This window comes from Triticum urartu, chromosome 7 (assembly GCF_003073215.2).
Source record: "Triticum urartu cultivar G1812 chromosome 7, Tu2.1, whole genome shotgun sequence".
NCBI lineage: Eukaryota > Viridiplantae > Streptophyta > Magnoliopsida > Poales > Poaceae > Triticum > Triticum urartu.
This window is the reverse complement of record NC_053028.1, coordinates 682,095,940-682,113,478: the sequence shown is the minus strand read 5'-3', so window position 1 is coordinate 682,113,478 and position 17,539 is coordinate 682,095,940.

The window sequence follows — 17,539 nt, the reverse complement described above, 5'->3', positions numbered from 1 at the left end:
TCCCACTTAGAAAAAAAAAGACTGATTTCTACTCATTTACTTTAAAAACAATAAAACTTGTACTCTTTTGTCGCCGATTTGTCAGTACCACAACACCGAGCTCTAACTATCCTAAAAAAAGGTACCTCTAGCAACATTATCATTTCCAGCACATGCCAAAAGATGTTGTCTACGCATGCAACTTCCTGGCCGCTGCTTCTACAAGGTCTTAGTTTTTTTTAAAAATGTTTGCTACGTCGAGATGGAGTCCCGGAGACATTATGGAGCTATGCTCACAGCGCCGCCAATGGACAGAGGAGGAAGAAGATGACAAGTATTTGGATGTTATTTTATTTTATTTTTGTATGAGTGTTTTTTTAGGCGAAATGGGTGTGTTTGTAAGGACCTGTGATATGCAATATATGGCCTTGGGCCTTTCACAAAAAATAATGTCGAAGGATGTTTTGCAATTCTTGCAACAACTGCTGGATCTAAATCCGACTCCCGAGACTCTTATGTGAAGAAGTCTGAAGAAGAAAATAATAGAAGAATTACAGATGGGGTGTTTCCCTCTTGCACACCAAAAAGGTTCTTGAAGACAACTAGCAGATCATCAAAGCACGCCAAGCTCAGATTCTGTGTAAAAGCTCAAAGGCTCAGAGTTTATCTGCGAACTGACCTCCCCTAACATAGTACAAAAACCTGGCAACTTGGGCAAAATGTCATAGGGAAAATCACTGAATTCTAAATCCCAATAGGGAAATAGGTGGCACATGCATCACATCTCACGTTCTGAAGCTGGACAGAACTGCCCAGTGGCACACCACGTCGAGCATCGATTCCCCAATCCCCCTTAATCGCCAAAATCTCAAAACTAAACCTAGGATCAGATAACGGCATGGAACTGCAACAGTAAAGCGCATTCGTCAGGCAATGCCGCCAGTTAGCTAACTCATACATATAATTTCCCCCGTAAGAGAAATAACAGGTCAATCTCACCAATTCAGCAAAACCTGACCATAAGTGAGGCGAAAAAGTGAAATAACTCTCGGTCAGTGTTACAAACCCTAACACAACTCCGGTAGATTAAACCAAGTTGCTATGTATAGAAATCCCGGGTATGAGTGAAGCAACTTAGCTTGCTCTGTCACTAGTCCAGGAACAGAGCAACACAAATGTGGAGTGGAGGGTCCGTTGGAAGGACCAAAAAACAGAACCTCCAGAATCCTGAAGGAAGTATGCCAAGTAAATCTCTCTTCAAAAGAAATAAGCATCTTGTAACATAGCATGCAGGCTCAAGACCAGTGCATTTACAGAAAATTTCTCCACTAAGAACACAACTAGTTTAGCTTTCTTTTTCGTCATGAATCCTGCAGGTAGGCCGCAGAAAAGATCACAAGAGGGGCAACTAATCTGCTACCTATTCCAGAGCTTATCAAGTCAAAATAGTGTCTCTATAAATTGTTTGATTTAACAATGCAGAATTGTAGTACTCGGTAAGGAACGGCAAAGAACAGTAAAGCCGGCTGGAGAAGCTGGTTTTGCACATGTTTTGTTCAAAAATCGCTAAGTGGAAATAAATGTCTCAAGGTTTTACCAGCCACCAAATAAAGAAAAAACACATGGTAACAAAAATGAAACTAAATGTTCAGGTTGGAACAACGATGCAAACAATTAAGATATTCGTATATTAACAGACATATTAGGAATACAGTGTATGATTATCATCTCCATAATATACATATAAAAATTCGGCACCGATTAATCATTTTCCTAAATCACTTGCAATAATGCTGATATTTGCTGAAGTTTTATCTCATTTCACGATAGATGTGGTCATGGAAGATAGTTACTCACTGCTTTAGGAAATGAAATGAGCACATAAAAGAAAAAACATAAACAGTAAACGTACTGCTAGTCAACAGAGCAAAACATATTAGAGAATGTTACGGACATAGCATAGGTTCATATAACAGGCAGAACATATCACAAACATTTTGCAAAACTTACCCTTCTCCAAAAGATCTAAGTACTTGAGAAATAGACAAAGTAATCACATGTTGCTAAGGTTTCAACTTAAGTAACTACGCTCAAGCACCACACAAAAAATACACTTCTGTGATGATATGTGTTTGTCACAGTAGGTCACGTTTTTCGTCATGCATGTACATCCATGACAAATTTATGACAGAATTAAGATAGTCATACCTGTGTTGTCGTAGAAATATTCCATGACATTACCAAAATTATCAGCACGGAAGTGTCCACTTCCATGACGATAAATCGCGCGTCACAGAAGTGCTTTTGTTAAGGGTGACCGACACGTGACATCCACCGTAACGAAACGCCGTTAAGCAATCGGGCCCGGTTTTGGATCCGATAACCCGTTAACAGCCCCAACTAATGGGGATTTTCCACGTGTAAAATCATCATTGGCTGGAAGAAACACGTGTCGGCTCACCGTTGGGACAGATGTCATCCACTCATTGGACCCAAAGCGCCTATGATACGTCGACACGTGGCACGGCCCAACAGAGGCCCATTCCTATGAAAAGGGCGACCCATTTGACTTGGTCAAAAGGTGGCGGGCCGGCCCATGGCAAGCCTGTTAACGGCATGTTCGCATCCGGTACGTTGGAGGTGGAGGACGGGGTGGCTGAACCGGCGGGATGACCAGATCGACAACTGATCCTCATCTGGTACGGTGGATGAGGGACGTCAAGGTGTTGCTGTGGACGACGTCGTCGGGGAAGAGGTTCCGGCTGGGTGGCGGACGGAGGAGGGTGTGGGGCTTCGCGGGTTTTCCCGGCCTCGGTATACGAATGGGTGGACGGATGGGATAGGAGTGGGGAACCATGGCTTAGGGACGCGCTTGTCCGAAATGTGGGGTAAGTTACGAAAGTACCCCCACCGATTTGAGGCAGTTCTTTTGGTTCAGTGGTATTACATGTATTTCGCGTGTCAGGATTTCACAGGAGGTCGGATTTTTCGCGCGCGTTGTAATTTTGGAATAGCAAGGCGCGGGTTGAGATGGAGGGTGTTGTCGGAGCACAATGAAACAAAGATATATCTTAAATATTCCGGGCTAACAAAGCACGGGTTGAAATTTCCGGACAAGCCTAACGTGTACTGTACCAAATCAATTCGCACTACAAATGTCATTCAAAACTTTGAATTCATGTTATGTTCAATTAAAATATTTCGCTACGTGTATAATGCATGCAACCTACTATTCAAATGAACGTTTTAGTGCATTCCAAACGTATATACTACCGCTTCAATATGAACTAAATTTGAATTCGTTTCTCTATTTGAATAAGATCTACAATAATGATTGTTGTGAAGTCAAAGCATTTGAATTCGTTTCTTTGTTTTAATAAGATCTACAATCATCATTATTGTCAAGTTAAACCATCGTTTGTGTATTATGTTCATAGCACACCACATGATTAGTCTCGAGTTGCATATGAACTATGTGTAATATATGAACTCGAACTCGATTCTTTGAATCCACTTTATGTTGATTTCAAATCATAGTACATTTCAAGCTCTAGCTAGATCTTCATAATCTAAACCATGTCTGATATGTGTAATGTGTCTATCACATTATGTATGGTGTCCCGCCCTCTATGCCTACAACTATTTAGATGTGAGTTGCAAACACCACACATTACCACAAAATTCAAATAAAATGTGAGAATGTTCTATATAGTATTGTTTAGATTGTTCGATATTTAGTTGTAAGCTGCAAATGCCACACATTATCACAAATTCAAATAAAATGTGAGATTGTTCGATGTATAGTATGGTTTAGATTGTTCGACATTTAGCTGTGAGTTGCAAACGCCATGCATTATCACATTATGGTATAACATGTGCAAACCACAACACGCGTATCACCGCTATATTCATGCATGCATATGTTTAAAACACTATGATCTCCTATTAAAATATATGAATCCACTTTCATATCAAGTTATGATCTTTGTTAGTCTCTTACACCCACACAGTCCTCTAACCTTTGTAGCTACCACTAACTTTCTGTCGTGCATGCACACGCCCACCTCCCCCTCCCCCTCCCTCAGCATTCTATTCATCGCGCACATTCATTTTTTCTTTAGGTCGTTCTCCCACAGTCTCCACAACTCCTTTCTAACACACACCGATCGATAAACCTCTCCAGCGATGTCTGCCTACAACATACACACGCACCTTCAATGTTCTCCTTTATGTGTCCTTGCCTCTTGTCTCTCATATGGTCCCACACACGTGTAAACTCTCGCCCCTCTTTTCATCAATCTCACAACGGCACACTCCTCCCCCTATCTAGCTAGTAGCTGGGCCTCTCGCACCACCTCCTAGCTCCATTCTCTCTGTCTATCCGTCTCGCCGGGCCTTATTTTCCTCTAACAAATGGACGTACACCGACCGATCTCACGCTATACATATAGCTAGCTAGGTCCTTATAACTCGTTTTTCCCCATGCGTCGATCGATCTACCTCACTAGTTATATCTCTCCCTTCCTCCGACAAACAACAAATTGATCTACCGATATAGTTAGGTTTTCTTAGCAAACACATGGTTCCCCTTCATCATCCATGGATGCGTCCCGACAGATCTATCACGCATAGGCACACACAGAAACACATCCCCACTTTTATTGATAATATTGCAGTTCCACCCTCAGTTTGTCTAGTAGGCCTCTCCCACCATCTTCGAGAAGCAACTCCATCACCCATCCAACACTCTACCCCTCTCTCTCCCTCTCTCTCTCCTCTCTCTCTCCCATCCTATTTCCCGTCCTTCACTTATGTATGGATGTCGACCGATCTCCCTCAAGACTTAGATGGGTCTCTCCTTCTCAACACATATACGAGTCGTTCTACCTCTATAGTTAGGCCTCTGCCTACCCCTCCCCCACCCCCTCCCACACACACACACACACTGATACATCGAGCGCTCTAGTCATGTCTCCCTGCCAGACACAAACTTGACATGTGCCATCTGACGTTCTGGTAGGTCAGTTGCCCTATATCTTTGACTTGCACACACACACACACACACACACACAATTTCGATGGCTCTCTTCATCGATCTCGCACCCACCCACTTGATCCTCTCTTCGACTCTATCGATATCTATGAACCCTCCCTCTCTTCTCGTGGATCGCCCGGCCCTCTATATATGATATGGATAGGCCTCCATTTCACACACATTGCATGCAAAATTTTGTTTGAGATGTCATCGACACATATTCCCACAAATACATTCACGAAATCAACCTCCCCCCAAAACAAAAACAGTCACAAATGCACAAGCCATTTTTCTAGGTTTGTATCTCTCACACACACCCACGTAGGTGGGGGACATGCACGAAGAGAAGAGGTGCACACACGGCGCACGTACTCCCGTCTCTTTCCCAACCAGACCCACGCGGGTACACGGTGGAGCTCATTTCTGTACGAAAAGGCAGCCCACGTGGTAATTTGACACGTGTACTAGTTGTCCACTAGATGGAGGGAGGGTCGTCTACCACGGGTGAACAAAACAAATTGTGACTTGACGCGTTATGTTAAAAAAGAGGCAAACCATGTGGGGCCTACCTTAGAGGCAAGGCTCTATACACTGGAGTACTTTTGATGTGTCCCGTCAAATCGTAGAAAGAGGAGAAGCTTGCTTAGTACGCCGTCTCCCCCGCCCACGGGTGCGGTGGCTCGTAGGATGAGGTGAAGCTTGCTTACTAGTAGTAGTACTGTATGCCTTACGCCCGCTCCCTCGCCACGCACGCGGTGGCTCGCAGGACGATGAGAAAATTTTACTACTCCCTCCGTTTACTCCTCGTCCCTACTACTACCTTGGTTAGAGAGATTATCATATTGTTTAGAATATATATGTCCTTTAGTAGATTTCAATATGAACTACTAGTACATACTCCAAACACTGATGTATATAGACGTATTTTAGAGTGTAGATTCACTCATTTTGCTCCGTATGTATTCCATATTGAGGCCCTGTTTGGTTCATAAGTCCTAGGACTTTTTCTAGTCCCAACTAAAAAGTCCCTACTCCTTAAAAAGTCCCTCCCTGTTTGTTTTCAGGGACTAAAATGTCCCTAATCCCTCCCTAGAGGTTATTGAATGACCATGTTACCCCCAGTATACAGAAAAATAACAACCAAACAACACCATGGGGCGGCGGGGCAATGGGTGCAGGGAGGGGCATTGTTGGAAAAGTCCCAAAAAAGACTCTCCTTGAGAGTCTTCTTCATTAAGTCCCAAAAAGCAAGTTTTAGTCCCGAGTAGTCCCTCCTGTTTGGCTAAAAAGTCTCTAAGAGGGAATTTTTCTAGTCCCTACACTAAAAATTCCCTAGAAACAAACACCCCCTGCATAAAGTTGAGACACTTATTTCGGAACGGAGGGAGTACATATTTGCTATGATTTGTCAATCATTGAGATGGAATAGCATGCATGTTAGTCTCCTTTGTATTTGATGAAATGTTGCAACGGGCAACCTTGGACGCAAGATACATGTAAAGAAGCTGGAAGCTTCATAGCATTGTACTATCTCGCTGATAAATTACAGTACGTACTATACTAGTATTTCCTCCGTTCATAAATATAAGTCTTTGTAGAGATTTCACCATGAACCACATACGGATGTATATAGATGCATTTTAAGTGTAGATTCATTCATTTTGTTCCGTATGTAGTCCACCTAGTGGAATCTCTACAAAGACTTATATTTAGGAACGGAGGGAGTACTATGTAAAGAGTTAATTAGGTGGTGCATGGTGTCCAGAAAATATGGTGATAGTGTGAGGTAGGCCATGTAATCACTGAGCCTGCGTGTTTTCACTGCTCTTGCACTCCTCCACCGTAAGAATGGAGAAAATTGTAATCTAGTAGTACTACCTCCTTTCGCCGAAAGCGTGGGACATCCAGCAGTCCTACCACCTCAGTAATAATGACCAATGAGCCGTCAAATCACATAGACCCAGTAGTAAGTTGGACGAACGAAGCAACCATCACTCTTGAATCAGCGTCTCTCTTCAACGTAGGCGCCAGTGAGAGGTCGCGTCTGCTCTACCCGGGCATGAATGCGGCACCGATTCTGTGGAGCGGCGCTGACCGTTTCGGGCGAGAAGTGCGCGCTGGCGATGGAGGGGCTTTGGGTGGGCCAGGCTGGTCAGGAGCGGGCGTGGCAGCTGTCCGCCTGTCCCTACCGGACGCCCGGAAACGAGAGGATGCATCGACTCTCGCGGCTAAAATCGTACACTACACACCACCTCTCTGTAGGAGTAGGTCGATCTGTCGCTCCCTCTAACACACACACATGCTGTTAAACACACACACACACGCACACACAGGTTCATAGAGTAGGAAAATCATGCGAGTGCGAAGCCACAGGAAGTGAGATACAAATGGAGTACGTACAAGAAGCGAAGAGGTGACGAATATTCCATCAAACCTGGACTGAGGAGTAGGAGTCCCTCCGTCTAGGTGTTAAGTCATCTTACGGAAATCAGATATTCCCAAAATGTTTAGGCATCGTCAATTAACTTCGCATCTCAATCCCCTCCTGGCCTCGTTGCTAGCAAGCGTTGTTACTTAGGGAGCGTTTGGATCCTTAGCAAGAACAGCTTATAGCATAGCCGGGCAAGGTTAGGCGTTTGGAACTGTTAAAATATGTTAGCCTTTGTGGGCCAGCTAGCTTGGGTGGGCTAGAAAAACCTTGCTAGCTCAGGAGAGCCAGATCGGCTCGCTTCCGACGGCAAACTTCGCGTAGTAGTAACATAGACTAGTAACATATGCATGTTACTAGTCCAAATTACTCACCACTATGACTAGCCTAAGAAATTTAACCAAACGCTCCTTACTCTGCCTTGTTATCTCCCCCAGAAACCCAATGCATGGAGCGCAACTATGCGTTGATCAGTTAAGAAATCAAAGTCGGCTTGCATGCGAGTTAATACATGGCCCTGCATGGTAGCTAAAACGACATCTCTTAGTTGTTTGGATTAATTGTTGCGTTTAGAGACAGAAATCAGGGCTTTGATTGGAGGAATGACCGGTCAAGTTTCTCCTTCTCCTCCAATATTCTTGCACCTTAGGTCCCGCTGCACCTTCTAACGTGACTTATTACACCTAGACGGAGGGAGTCGTACGAGATACGGTGGCACACTGACTTAGGTCGAATACAAGTGCCCAAAATTGTGTACATGTTATAATAAGGATTCACTTAAAATAGTACGTGAGTGAACAGAGGGATAAATTGGACCGTGTTCCCGAGCAGTAGCGAGATGTGTGAGGTAAGATACACCGCTGGCGCTTTTAATTGTCCTTATTAATTTGTTTGTTCCACCCTATGACTGGTGGGACCGAACATACTACGTGGAGAGAGGTAAGGTGACTAAGGCTGCATTATTTCTGCACCACTGTGGATAGTCTTACAACCAAAGCCACATGACATGATTATGATTTAAATCCCAATGACTCCCACACAAAAAACACGGCATGCTTGTCACACGAATGCAGGAATGTATAAAAGGTTATTTTCCTCTCGTTGAACATAACGGGTGGGTTGTGTAGCTGGTTAGCCTGTTCGCTCATCAAACTTGAGGTCTCGGGTTCGATAACTGCACTTGAGCATAATTCGTGCCAGGAGGATTCTTTGACTGCTCAAAATGGATGGATACGGAGCTATACGATCAGCTGCAGCCTCGGCGCTTGTTTTCTAGGGTTTGTACTCTTCACACACTCTCAAGTATATATATACACGCTGGAGCCTCAGCGCTTGTAGTTGCTCTCTTCACACTCTCTCACCCTCTCCAGATCTAAACAAGACTTCGTTGGCCTCTCTCTCTTCCCTCACTGTTGGTCTGCTTGTAGTTGCTCTCTTCACACTCTCTCACCCTCTCCAGATCTAAACAAGATTTCGTTGGCCTCTCTCTCTCCCCTCACTGCTAGTCAAAGAGCCAGCAGGATCTATTCACCGGGAAGGGAAGGAGGCTTAACACTGTCGCCGTCGGCGAGGGAGGGAATCCACTACCGGCGCAGCTGTTCACTTTCACCCAGCGGCGGGCGAGAGGGCCTCTGACCCCTTCTTCTTCATCGTCATACATAGTGTGGGCCGAACGGCCTCCGATCGCCCACCGAACCACACCCCAAGAACCTTAAGGTATAATTTACTTATTCCATATGCATTGCTCTAACTACATGTGATCTTTTTCCGCTTCTGCACTCGAATCTAGGTGTTGGATCAAACAGGAAAGTAGTGGGGAAAGTTGTATACCATGAATCTAGGACGTGGTGCAAAGAGGAAAGGAATGGGGGAAAGTAGTGGGAAAAGTTGTATAGCATGAATCTAGGACGTGGTTCAAAAAGGAAAGGAAGGGGGAAAGTAGTGGGGAAAGTTGTATCGCATGAATCTAAGACGTGGTTCAAAGAGGAAAGGAATGGGGGAAAGTAGTGGGGAAAGTTGTATAGCATAAATCTAGGACGTGGTTCAAAGAGGAAAGGAAGGGGGGAAGTACTAGTACAAACTGGCTATCCAACACCTACGTTGGTCGAAAAGGGAAAACAATGACAAACGCAGTACCAACATCTGTAACGAACTGATCTTTTGTTTTTGGGGACAAGGCTGTAGAGTTTGAGCAGGACTAGATTTGCTGCGCTCACATAGGGAAAGGTGTCTAAAGATAACAAAACAGGGACCAACAGAAATATGCTCCTTGGTTGTTTGTTCTTTCTTGCAACAGACTGTGCATCACCCCATTACATCGGTAGATGCACATGGTGCTGGTGCGTCCACTGTCCCATGTAACTCTTTAGCTGTTGTTAATCTAAGGCCCTGTTTGGTTAAAAACTCCCTAGTCCCTACCTTCTTGGTTCCAGGGACTAAACATGGACTAGAGGTTATTAAATGACACGCTAAAAGACCATGTTACCCCTAGTAATGAACTAATAGAAACAAGTTGCGATGCGTGGCAGGGGCAACTGTTGGAAAAAGTCTCAAAAAGACTCTCCCTCGGGGTCTTCTTTCTTTAGTCCCAAATGCCCACTTTTAGTCCCTAAAAGTCCCTCCTGTTTGGTTTAGATGGGACTGACACGGAGTTTTTTTAAGTCCTCCACCAAAATGTCCCTGTAAGAAACACCCTCTAATAATGCCGCAGGAAAATTGATGCAATGCCACAGTTAAAAGCAAATTACATGTTTAACGAATTTTATTGTTAATATAATCTCTCTGTTAATATTAATCAATGCCACCATTTGATAAATGCTACTGGCTTGCTTTCTTTCCCATTTAGATAAGGTAGATGCTTCTTTTTGTTGGCTTCTGTGTCATCCACCGTTATTGACCACTAGTTGTTTCCTTTGCACCTCTGTGTAAACAGGGTTATCTACTTCACCTCGTTGCCATTGTGACCTTTTGTTGCACTGCACAAAACACTTTTGTTTTAAGAGTGTTTTGTGCAGTTCAACCAAAATGTCACACCGACAACGTTGCTTGATTGCTTGATCTTAGTGGAACTGCACAAGAGGAGATCTTACTTCCTATCCGTGTTGGCAAATTTGGTTCAGATCTTCTTCTTGTGAGTTGTTTGAATTCCGCGTCATGAGAGGTCAGTACTAGCCTTCTTTCACATGATTCTGTAGTGTGCTTTCATATGTTTTGCTACTTGTACGGTAATGTTGCTTGATTTCAGTGAACTGCACAAATGGAGACAAGACTTCCAATCTGTATGTGCACCGTAATGTCCCATTGAGGTAAGATAAGGATATTTCACAACTGTTGGCCTGTATTTTGCCACTTTCATCAGAAAATTAATGTCATTGTTTAGTGCTATACTTGTGCAACCTAATTGACATGCCAAATCTTACATTGAAGGTGAAGCTTGTCTATTATTGAACCAAGTGATGAAGGGGGAGAAAAAGCGGAAGAAAAACAAAAATCAACTCCCGGTGCTGTAATGAAGCACTGGAACTGTGATGACACAAGTAATGATATAGTTTTGCATCTTAATTTATTACTATGGCTGGAACGAGCAGTTGTTTTGCCACTGATTTGATGCCACTCTTAATGTAATACGTAACTGTCTCTACTTGTGCAAACAGGGATCTTCTTTGAAGATACCATATATTTTAGTGGAACTGCACAAGAAGATGTTGGAAACATTAAACTAATCGAGGAGTATATGGTAAGCATGGCCACCATAGTAGATAGCAACAGATGGTTTCGGAGAAGTGCTTCATCTGTATGATCTACACAATAAGCCTCCTGACAAAGGTTGACACTCGCCCACTAATTTCATCCATATGATTGAGCTTTGTCATCTCTATTGGTGTTGTGCTACTGTTTAGATACTATCATGAAAAAGTGGTATTGTCCTTGAGAAGCGCTTCATCTGTGTTGTTTTATATATTTCCTTTCCTTTTTTTCGAGCAAACATGGATGCTAGCATTTAGTTGTCCTCTTTTCTTTGCACAACATGATCATCCTCCTCTAAAGAAGAATATGGAGTACGTGAAGTGACTAGTTCCGATTATGCCAGGATGAAGAAGCCCTGTCTATCTTCTCATCAGAAGGAGCAGTTGAAGGATGATTACATTACTCCCCACAAGACCAAACTAACTTCAAGTCAGAAGGACTGACAAATCTCCATTTTCTTGCTGTGATGCGCGAGTACAATGTTGTTCTAGGATTCTTTCTGGTGAGTTCCATTTTTCTAAAAGTGTGCTCTACATGGACCATGTAGGTGCCTGTTTAACCTGTCAATTCATAGTATAGTTTGCTTTATACTAATCACTTTTTTGTATTTGTGCAAACAGAGTTGCTCAGCTTGATTTCAATGGGAACTGCACAAAATGTTCACGAATACATCGAATCATTCATTTCCACCACAAGAAAGGAGGTGCCGATAAGTTAAAGGAGTTGCAACACATAAGGGCGAAATCATACAAGCTACGCGCGAATTTGGTTGATTTTGGTAGAATTGCACAAAAAGAACAGCTGGTTTATTTAGCACAAGGTGCCATGTCAATGTCTGAACTGATGGCAAACCCTGCCCATTCCACAATCGTAGGCATTTGATATTTTGGAATGGGACAACCTTGTCAAATTTGCTCATTGATTTTAGCAAGAAGACATGCATTTGATATTTTTGAATGGGACGCCCTTTGCTGTCAGCAGCATCGATCCATTTTTTCTTTAGTTGTGAAATAAATATTGGCTAAAAAGCTGCTCAAACTCTTTGTACCCTTTCTGTTCCTTTTTACTTCACACATTGTCAAAGTGCATACTTTTTTCTATAAGATTGGTCAAAGTAGAGATACTTTGACTGCAGACAAAACTTGTATGCAGACTAGAAAGGACCGGAGGGAGTACATGTGAAACTGCTGCAAACGAGGTGATCACCCTGGGAATAATGCCAGTACGTATTGTTTTGCATGTTCATCCAATGCCAGTGATATAAGAATTTGAACTAATCGAAATAAATTCATTCATACACGGTCGGATTTCATATAAACATGCTGGATTTCATTACATTCCATACATTCTTCAACTAAAAAGGCATCTTTCTCCAACATAGCTCTCCGACTCCACGTTGCCACCAAGAAGCTAACCGACCGTCAGTGGTCAACCCGCCTAGCTTGGCTTCATCCGGAGGGTAGCAGCGGTGGCCTTACTTGGACGCGAGCGGCGGCGACCTACTGTGTTCTACTCTTCCTCGTTTTCTGTGTGGCGCGGCCTCATTGGCAGTGGGGCAGGGCCTTGGTGGAGCCGGCGATGTCCTCTATGTCGTTGCCGGCGGGCGGCGCCTTGGCGGAGCGGGGGAAATCCTCCCCCTTGTTGCCGGCAGGGTGGGGCCATGGCGGAGCCGGCGGTGTCCTCTGCCTCGTTGTTGGCGCTGCGGGGCCTCGGCAGAGCAGGGCCTCGTCGACGCCAGTGGAGCGAGGACTCGTCGGAGCCGGCATTGTCCTATGCCTCATCCTCGGTCTTGCGAAACAGCGCCTCGCCCACTTCATCACCCTCTTTGTAGGCGGCCGCAGCCTCCGCCACCCGCATGCGGTACTGCCAGCGCTTGAGGCGGCCCTCGCGGGTATGAGTCGAGCAGCGCCTCCTGCTCCGCCCGCTCCGCGGCGATCTGCTCCTCTGCCTGCAGATGCTCCTGGAGGAGATGGTGGTTGTAGGCGGCGTCGGCATGCACCTCCCGGAACTGCTCCTCACGCTTCTGCCTCACCGTGTCCATATATTGGGCACGGGCCTCGCCGATGGTCATGGTGCAATGCACCGGCGAGGATGGCGCGGAGGAGGGGGTTGGCGCCAGATCATCGAGTACCATGTTCTCCATTGGGACGTCGTCGTCCTCCGGCTGCCTACCGGCCAGCCAGTCGGCGGCAATGGCTGCCATCTCCTTGTGGTCCATCGTCCGCCCGTCCCGAAGAGCGCTAGAGCGCGAGGAAGCCATGGTGGGCAGTAGTGGTGTGGACAGGAGAAAGGGAACGGATGCGGATGACTGCGGCTATAGCCAGCGCAGCAGTTTATATAGCAATAGTGGGCGACGGAGGGATGGACATGTGGCGCCGGAGTAGCCGCCTCGGCAACCGCGTATCATTAATATGGGCGGTAGAAGGACGGACGGACGACACTTGTGTCGTTTGAAGGCGGAGCAATCGCCTGCACCGGGAAGCGGGACGGGCGGCACTGACCGTTTCGGGCGAAAAGCGTGCGCGGGCGAGGGAGGCGGTCTGGGTGGGCCAGGGCAGTCAAACTCGTGCTTGGCATCGGGTTGGTCCAGCAGCCGGACATGCTGGCTCGCCAGCTAGCTCCCCGATCTGAGTGACGACAATCAAACAATGGACGTCGCTTTCGACCAGGAGCCGGCGCCACTGTCCAAGCCGGTTCATGCCGTGTTCACCATAGAGCAGGTGCGGCCACACTTCGACGCCCTAATGGCGGAAGAGCTACCAGTGCAGGAGGACCTGTGCTGCAACCTCCGTCTCCTCAACGAGCACCGGTGAACAAGCGAACGACAATGCCATCACGGACATGTGGCCCTATGATCCTGGCTTCCCGAATGAGCAGCAGGCGCTGTATCAGACCATCCATAGGGCCCGCGAGGCCCTCTCCGTTGTCCTTCGAGTTGTTGCGCTCGTCGTGGCGCCGCCGTCTCGCATTGTCAACATGGTCAACGGACATGAGGATGAGGAGATGACTTTACTTGGAGAGGATGATACTGGGGACCCACCAGGGCCATAGCCGCACGTACGCAAGTGCCTCCTTATTAGTATATAAAACTATATTTTTTGCTTCCTCCTGGTTTCCGACATCACGGTCCCACACCATTGTCAACCTATGTAGTCAATAAACGAGAGAATTGCACAAGAAGCGGCCGATAGCTGGGACCAAGCAGCTCGAGCAGTATTTGTGTTTTTGAGGTGTGAGCACTGCAGAGTTTTTCTTGAGCGATGTTTAGCCCAGATAATATTTTTTCTCCTCTGAACAACAACGAAAACATTGCTGCAGGTATTAACTGGGCGGGCTGTGGCCCGTCTAGCCCAGGCCAGATATCCAACCTAGATATTAAATTTTTTCAAGCTGAAAATGGCTAGCCCAGCTATTCTTTTTTTAGGAATATCCAGGCAAGGTCAAGTTGTTATTCTCCGCCCCGCTGGGCTGCAAATCTTTCTTAGGAGGGATGCATTAGGCTTAACAAGAAAATGTGCTTTAATAAATAATAAATGGGATGTAATTATAAAAACTGGGCAGTAACTATAAAAAATGCACCAAACACGTAATTACTTTATAAAATATTATTTTTGGATATTGAAAATTTTAATTTCATTAATTGTTGCGAGCGTAATGTTTCATTGGATTTTTACGTAATATAAATTTATATTGGAATTTTACTTAATCTGACTAGAAATTTAAAAATATTTCGGATCCCATCAAAATGTGGGAAATTTTATTGAATTCTATTTTGAACGGTTGGTTGAAATGGGTTGTACTTTTAACAAACTGTAAATGGGTTGTAGTAAATTCCATTAGAATTCAAAAATTGGCCGCACATTCTTACAAATCTCAAATGGGCTATAGTTCTCTGCCACACACTTGTGGCCTTACTAAGTTGATGCGTCCCCTAAAAAAAAAAAGAGTTGACGCGTGATACGTCTGTAACGTATCTATAATTTTTTATTGTTCCATGCTATTATATTATCTGTTTTGGATGTTAATGAGATTTATTTTACACTTTTATATTATTTTTGGGACTAACCTATTAACCGGAGGCCCAACCCAAATTGCTGTTTTTTTTGCCTATTTCAGTGTTTCGCAGAAAAGGAATTTCAAACGAAGTCCAAACAGAATGAAACCTTCGGGAACGTGATTTTCTCAACAAACGTCATCCAGGAGACTTGGAGTGGGCATCAATAAACAATCGAGGAGGCCACGAGGCAGGGGGGCACGCCTACCCCCGTGGGCGCGCCCTCCACCCTCATGGGCCCCTCATTGCTCCACCGATCTACTTCTTCCTCCTATATGAGTCCACGTACTCCGCAAACATCCAGGAGCACCACGAAAACCTAATTCCACCACCGCAACCTTCTGTACCCGAGAGATCCCATCTTGGGGCCTTTTCCCGAGCTCCGTCGGAGGGGGCATCGATCACGGAGGGCCTCTACATCAACTCCATGGCCTCTCCGGTGATGTGTGAGTAGTTTACTTCAGACCTTCGGGTCCACAGTTATTAGCTAGATGGCTTCTTCTCTCTCTTTGGATATCAATACAAAGTTCTCCTCGATCTTCTTGGAGATCTATTCGATGTAATCTTCTTTTGCGGTGTGTTTGTCGAGATCCGATGAATTGTGGGTTTATGATCAAGTTTATCTATGAACAATCTTTGAATCTCCTCTGAATTCTTTTATGTATGATTGGTTATCTTTGCAAGTCTCTTCGAATTATCAGTTTGGTTTGGCCTACTAGATTGATCTTTCTTGCAATGGGAGAAGTGCTTAGCTTTGGGTTCAATCTTGCGGTCTCCTTTCCCAGTGTCAGCAGGGGAAGCAAGGCACGTATTGTATTGTTGCCATCGAGGATAAAAAGATGGGGTTTATATAATATTGCATGAGTTTATCCCTCTACATCATGTCATCTTACTTAAAGCATTACTCTGTTCTTATGAACATAATAGTCTAGATGCATGCTGGATAGCGGTCGATGTCTGGAGTAATAGTAGTAGATGCAGAATCGTTTCGGTCTACTTGTCACGGACGTGATGCCTATATACATGATCATGCCTAGATATTCTCATAATTATTCTCTTTTCTATCAATTGCTCGACAGTAATTCATTTACCCACCGTAATACTTATGCTCTTGAGAGAAGCCACTAGTGAAACCTATGGCCCCCGGGTCTATCTTCCATCATATTAATCTTCCAACACTTTGCTATTTCTATTGTCTTTTATTTTACTTTGCATCTTTATTTCTCTTTATCATAAAAATATCAAAAATATTATCTTATCATATCTATCAGATCTCACTATCTTAAGTGAGCGTGAAGGGATTGACAACCCCTTTATCGTGTTGGTTGCGAGCTTCTTATTTGTTTGTGTAGGTGCGTGGGACTCGAGCGCGATCTCCTACTGGATTGATACCTTGGTTCTCAAAAACTAAGGGAAATACTTACGCTACTTTACTGCATCACCCTTTCCTCTTTAAGGGAAAACCAACGCAGTGCTCAAGAGGTAGCAACGCGTATGCAAGGCTTTGTCAACTTATAGTCAACACACGGTTCTAGCAGCAGTGGCCGTTGGATGTCCATCCAACGGATGCCGTGCTTCTTCTTCAATCTCGGATATTCTAGCTTCACCCGCCCAAAAAATGATTCCTCCCCCTGACATCTAGAGCGCACCATTTCGAAAGCTGACCTGTGGGCCTACTAAGTTGACGTGTACCAAGGGCTTTGTCAACTTAGTCAATATGCACGATTCTAGCTGCAGTGACCGTACGATGTCCATCCAATGGTCGTCGTGCTTCTTCTACCTCTGGTCTTCCTGCTCCAGCCGCCCAAAGCAGCTCCGGTCGTGCCGCCTGCTCCTGTTTCCCGTTGTCGGCTGTGCTGCCGCGGAGGCCTCACCACCCCCTACTACTCCCACTGCTGGCCAGGCCATCCCTCCACTCACCCTCACCCCCTGTTATTTAATACGTCTCCAACGTATCTATAATTTTTGATTGCTCCATTCTATATTATCTACTATTTTGAATGTTTATGGGCTTTATTATACACTTTAATATCATTTTTGGGACTAACCTATTAACCCAGAGCCCAGTGCCAGTTTCTGTTTTTACCCTGTTTTAGGGTTTCGAAGAAAAGGAAAATCAAACAGAGTCCAATTGACCTGAAACTTCACGGAACTCATTTTTGGAAAGAAAGAAGCCCAGAAGACTTGGAGTGGACGTCGGGGGATCTGCGAGGAGGTCATGAGGCAGGGGGCGCGCCCACCCCCTGGGCGCGCCCTCCACCCTCGTGAGCCCCTCATGGCCCCCCTAACATACTTC